A 6,616-nucleotide genomic window follows, 5' to 3' on the forward strand; every position below is an offset into this window, starting at 1 on the left:
CCTGTTCCCGCACCCTGGAGAAAGCTCACTGAGCCCCCACTCCCGCGTGGGACAGGCTCTCAACCTGCCTGCAAAACCCAGCTGGGCATCAGCCAAGCTCAGAGCCAGACCCGAGCTGCCCATCCCTGGAAGGGGTCAAACCCAACACAGGAACAACCCAGAGCTTTGCACAGGCTCACCGGGCCAGGTCCCAGCTCCAGGGTCCTTAGCACGGAGCAGCACCAGACCCCAGCTCCCCCCCGCCCCCCAAGCTCCCGATATGTCCCGCTCCAGCTCTGACCATGGCCACTGGCACCAACCGCTGCACAAAGCCCAATCCAAAGGCAGGGCTGAGACTACAGTGGCGGAGCTGGGCGGGCAGGGGGCCGTCACGTTGTGTGTCACATTGATGAGACAGGGCCAGGCCCCTGCCACAGGCTGTAACGAAGGGCTGCCCACTGGTGGGTGGTACCTGGGGCAGAGCATCCCAGTGTCCATGGTGCAGTCGTGTCCCTTTGTGGTGGGGACAGCAGATGTCAGGCCTGGTTTGCCATCTGCAGTTTTGATGAGCGTGATTGTGTGACAGGCCTGGCTGGGGGAGGAGGGACTGAGTCCCATCCTGCCCTGCCCCGTTTCCAGTAGGTCTGTAGCCCAGGGAGTGTGTCTGAGCAACGCCGCAGGTACGCTATGTGCCGTTCGGCCTGCCCGAGCCCCTCAGCCTGTCGGCGGAGCAGTGAGGAAGGCTGGGGCTTATGGAGCGGGAGCCTGTCCCAGGGCACGGAGCCAGGTTCCTGCATATTCTAAGATGGAGTGTTTGGGGCCATTGCTGTGGCCACGTGTCCTGGGCTTTAGACCGCTTGAGATCTGCATTTCAAGTGACTTCCCAAAAGCCTTTGGCTAGAGCAGCAGCTGGTCCCTTGTCACAGTTCAGGGCAGCTGCCCCCATAGTGCCCTGCTCTAGGCTCCCGGCTCCCAGCCATCACCTCCTGTGGGCAGAGACCTGTTCTTTCCCCTCCTGAGCAGGGTGTTGGCAGCTCCCTGTTCACACTGTTACCCCAGCAGGCCGGGCTGCCTGAGCAGGCCAAGGGTTGCGCGGTGCTTTCTCCTCGGAGGCTGTAAACAGCGTAATTGCCCGTGCGTGGAAGGTACCATGCGGCTCTCAGCACATTCTTCGTCTTCGAGTGGCTGTTCACATCCATTCCAGTAGGTGCGCGCCGCGTGCACGCTCGTCGGAAAGTTTCCCCCCAGCAGCACCCATTGGGTCGGCCGTGGAGCCCCCTGGAGTGGCGCCTCCATAGCGCTCTATAGATGCCCCTGCCGACCCAGCGCCACCTCGGTTCCTCCTTACCGCCCGTGCCGGTCGTTGGAACTGTGGCGACTTGCTCAGCAAGCTCCCCACGTTTCCCGAGCTGCTCTTTCCGACGGTTTCTATCCCCTAGTTGATTCGTTCATAGCTAGTGCTTAGTTGTTGTAGTGCTGTTGGGCTGGGGGGTTTACCCTCCCCCGACCGCGTTCTCCTTGGGGCTTACATGCCCAAGTCCCAGGAGTTCAAGTCCTGCAGCAAGCCCAGGGCAACGGGCGACCCCCACGACGCTTGTTTAAAGTATCTGGGGGAAGCTCATCAGTCAGAAAAGTGCAGGATTTGTAAGGGCTTTTGCCCCCGAGCCAAGAAGGAGCAGGACTTTAGACTGAAGCAGCTCCTCATGGAGGCGGCACTTAGACCACAACCAGCATCGGCGCGGCAGGACCCGGCACCAAGTTCCGCAGTGTGCAGTGCCCCGGCGGCAGTGGTGGAGATGGCACCATGGAAGGACTCTGGTCGAGACCCACGGCACTGCTGCTCCCCGGCACTGAAGCTGGCGGGAACGACCCAGCACCGATCCCATTCGCCAGTGCAGAAGCAGCACCAGAAGCAGGGGAGGAATGGTTCCCCCACTTCGGGACCCACCCCTTCAGAGCCGGCCAATGGGGCGCATCCCAGGGAGGAGCGCCCAGTGCCGAAAACTCTGGAGCCTGCACCGTCAACTTCGGCCCTGTGAGGGGGACCGTCGAGTCCGGTGCAGTTGGACTCCCCATGTCAGGTGGTGGACGACGGAGAACTGCCTTCCACCCCAGACACCTTAGAGGCTGCGTGAGAACTCCTTGCACTTACGGCACCGAGGTCCCCGACCCTCCATGCTAATACCACAACGGGTGGCACCGTCTCGAGGGAAGCCAGCGATGTTCTGCCCCTCGACTCAGACTGCAGAAGCAAGGCACCGCTCGGAGTCTCGGCGCCGTTCACACTCGCAGCGCTGGTCTGACTCATGGCACCGCTCCAGGTCCCGCCAGCGCTCCCACTCATGGTGCAGATCGCCTTCGCGCAGTAGGTCCCAATCTCTGCACCGTTTGTATTGGCACAGATCCGGCTCTCTACACAGACCCCGCTCGCGGTACCAATCCAGCAGTGGCCATTTTGGACCCCGTGGGCAGACCACCAGGCCCGGGGCACAGTCCCAGGCTTCACACTTGATGACCACTGGAGGCAGCGCCAGTCACCCCACTCCTAGGGGTGCAGAGGAGCCGGAGGTTGTACCACCTCCTCTGGAACCCACCCCTGTTCCTGAGCCCGACCCTGGAGCGGCTGGCACAGAACTCGAGGCGGGGCAGGAGGTCCCTGAGGACCAAGAGGGTCAGGAGAACCCAGGTCCCTCACTAGTCTCCTCGTCATCCTCCCCAGACAAGGCAGTGGCGGGCACCTCTGCCTCGGGGCCGCCCCCTAGAGATAGCTGTGCCCACCAGGAACTCCTGTGCAGGGTGGCATGGAATATGAACCTGCAGGCTGAGGAGGGGGTAGAGTCAGAGGACCCTATGGTGGACATCCTGGCACCAGAAGGACCATTCAGGGTTGCTCTACCCCTCATCGAAACTATACAAGCCAATGCAAGGACCATTTGGCAGACCCCGGCCTCCATCCCGCCCACCGCTAAGGGTGTGGAGAGGAAGTACTTGGTACCCTCCAAAGGGCATGAGTACCTGTTCTCACACCTGCAGCCGTGCTCGTTAATAGTGGCTGCAGTGAATGAAAAGGAGAGGCAGGGACAACAAGCCCCGGCACCTAAGTCCAAGGACGCCAAGTGCCTGGATTTATTTGACACAAAGTTTACTCCACGGGGGGCTTGCAGCTCAGGATTGCCAACCAGCAGGCAGTCCTGAGCAGGTCCCTTGAACTCCTGGAACTCAGTGCTGAAGCTTAGGGAGCTGGTACCAGCGGAGTCCGGGGAGGAGTTGGGGCAATTGTTGAGGAGGGCAAGGCGGTGGCACGGACCTCTTTACAGGCCTCACGGGACGCTGCGGACTCGGCAGCGTGCACCTTGTCCTCAGGGATAGCTGTGCAGCGTAGCTCATGGCTGCAGGCCTATGCCAGACCTACCCTTTGACGGGGTGGGCCTGTTTGCTGACCACAGACTTCAGGCTGCATTGCCTCAAAGATTCCAGGGTGACAATGAAAGCTTTGGCTATGCACATACACTGGCAACCCAACGAAAGCCCTTTAAGCTCCAACCGCACTCGTATCCTCCTCGGCCGAGGCAGGAATTCTACAGGCGCAAGCCTTCCCATCCCCCATCCGGACAGGGACAGGGCCCGGCGAAGCCTTCGTCGGGCTCAAAACAGACATTTTGACGGTGCGCCCAAGGCCGGAGCACCTGTCTCAATGCTGGATCCTTCCCCGTGTTTTTTGAACCCACTTCTACCGTGCTTGGTCCCAAATAGCACCAGACCGCTGGGTCCTTCGCACAGTGAAAGTGGGATATTCTGCTCCTGCCCCCTCTCCCTGTCCCTCTACAGGAACCCTTCTCACGAGCAGCTCCTCGTCCAGGAGGCGAGACGCTCCTCGCCGTGGGAGTGGTGGAGGAGGTCCCTCAGGGGCAGGGGATTCTATTCCCACTATTTCCTAATCCCCTCGGCAAAGGGGGGATCTCAGACCCATTCTAGAGCTGTGAGGACTCAAGTTCAGGGTGAAGTTGAAGTTTCGCATGGTCTCCCTCAATCAATTATCCCTTCCCTGGAGCCGGGAGACTGGTTCGCCGCCCTCGACACGAAAGACGCAGGCTTTCACATAGCCATTCGCCCTGCACATAGATGCATTTTAAGGTTCGTGATCAATCAAAAACATTATCAGCTCACAGTCTTTCCCTTTGGCCTGTCGACAGCCCCACGAGTGTTCACCAAGTGCATGTCGGTGGTAGCAGCCTTGCTCCGAAGGAGGCAGGTGCAGATACCCCTACCTTGACGACTGGCTGCTCAGGGGGCGCTCCAGAGAGCAGGTGGAGTTGCAGGTCTGTCTGGTCAGATCCACATTCGAGAGACTGGGTCTCCTCCTCACCATGAACAAGTCAACTGTGTCTCCTGCCTAGAGGATAGTGTTTGTCGGAGCAGTGTTGGACTCAGTCCAGGTGAGAGGAGGTCTGCCGGAGTCCCGATTCCAAGCCACGACAAGCGTCATTCGAGGCCTGAGGAAGTACACGACCACTACAGCGAGGAGCTGTCCGAGTCTCCTCTGACACATGGCGGCCTGCCAGGCTGAGGCTCAGGCCTCTGCAGACGCGGTTTGCCTCGACATACCGCCCGGGGCGTGACAGCCTGGGACTAGTGGTCACGGTGCCACGGCAGGTGCTAGAGTCACTCCAGCGGTGGCTCGATACTCAAGTAGTCTGTGAGGGAGTCCCCTTCGACAACCCTCATCTGTCCTGGTCTCTAGCTACGGACGCGTCAGCTCTAGGTTGGGGTGCACATCTGGGAGATTTCCGAACGCAGGGCCTCTGGGCACAGGACGAGCTCTCTCACCAGATCAGCATCAAGGAGCTGAGAGCGGTGCGACTCGCATGCCAGGGCTTTCCGTCTCGTCTGCAAGGCCAGAACGTGGCAGTCACGACAGACACCACCACTGCAGTGTTTTACATCAACAAGCAGGGTGGAACCCGGTCCTCGCCCCTCTGTCGGGAGGCTCTCAGACTCTGGGAATTCTGTATGATCCACTCCATTCACCTGGAAACCTGCTATCTTCCAGGAGCCCAGAACGTACTGGCGGACCACCTCAGCAGGTCCTTCCACCGCCACAAGTGGTCCATCCAGCTGGTCGTCGTTCACTCCATCTTCCGGGGGGGAGGGTCGACCTGTCCGCCACCCAGAGCAACAGGAAGTGCCCAGTGTTTTGCTCCTTCCAGAAAAGCAGCCCAAGCTCAATCGCGGACGCATTCCTGCTACCCCGGGGAGGCCGTCTGCTCTACGCCTTTCCCCCGATCCCTCTCGTGCACAAGGTCCTGCTCAGGGCCCACAGGGATGGGGCGGAGATAATTCTGGTGGCACCAGCATGGCCTCGACAACACTGGTACACCACTCTTCTGGATCATGTTGCCGCTCCTCCCCAACCTTATCACTCGGGACCACAGTTGTCTTCACCACTCAGACCTCCGGTCCCTCCACCTCACAGCCTGGAAGCTTCATGGCTTGAACTCCATGCTGTGCTCGGAGCTGGTGGGGGAGGTCTTACTCTGCAGCAGAAAGCCCTCTACGAGGGCCACATATCTGGCAAAGTGGAAGAGGTTCGCCTGCTGGTGTGACTAGCATCATATGCCCCCACTTCAGGCTACGTTACCTCTTATTCTGGAGAACCTTCTGCATCTGAAACTGTGCCTGGCAGTGTGGTCCATAAAGTTACATCTAGCGGCTATCTCAGCTTTCCACCCCGAGTCTCGGGACACTCCATTTCCGGTTTCTCAAGGGCCTGGACCAGCTACATCTCCAGATCACACAGCCTGTTCCTGCTTGGGACCTTAACTCGGTCCTCTCCAAATTAGTGGGGCCCCCATTCAAGCCACTGGCGACTTGCTCCCTCCTCTACCTGTCGTGGAAGGTAGCCTTCCTAGTGGCCATTACATCAGCAAGGTGTCTGAGTTAAAGTGGGCCTGAGGTAAAGGCCTTTATACAGTTTTCCACAAAGACAAGGTGCAGCTGAGACCTCACCCGGCTTTTCTGCGTAAGGTGGTCTCTCATTTCCATACCAGCCAAGACATATCCCTGCCTGTTTTTTATCCAAAGCCTCATACCAGGAGGCTGCACTCCTTGGATGTTCAGCAAGCACTAGCCTTCTACATCGAACACACCAAGCCATTCAGGAAATCGAACCAGCTGTTCATTGCGGTAGCAGACTGGATGAAAGGTCTACCGGTCTCATCTCAAAGAATATCTTCCAGGACAAGCTGGCCAAGATACCAGCCCCGGCACTTACGGCACACTCCACACGGGCCCAGGCCTCATCAGCGGCGTTCCTGGCCCAGGTCCTGATCCAAGAAATCTGCAGGGCAGCGACTTGGTCCTCAGTGCATATGTTCACCTCTCATTACGCCATCATCCAGCACACCAGAGATGATGCAGCCTTCAGCAGAGCAGTGCTCCAGTCAGTGATTCCATACCTCTGACCCCACTGCCTAGGTAGGGCTTGGGAGTCACCTAATTGGAATCGATATGAGCAAGCACTCGAAGAAGAAAAAACGGTTATTCACCTTCTCATAACTGTTGTTCTTCGAGATGTGTGTTCACGTCCATTCCAAACCCACCCGCCTCCTCTCTGTTGGAGTAACCAGCAAGAAGGGAC

Source organism: Chrysemys picta, chromosome 14 (assembly GCF_011386835.1).
Source record: "Chrysemys picta bellii isolate R12L10 chromosome 14, ASM1138683v2, whole genome shotgun sequence".
Classification (NCBI taxonomy): Eukaryota; Metazoa; Chordata; order Testudines; family Emydidae; genus Chrysemys; species Chrysemys picta.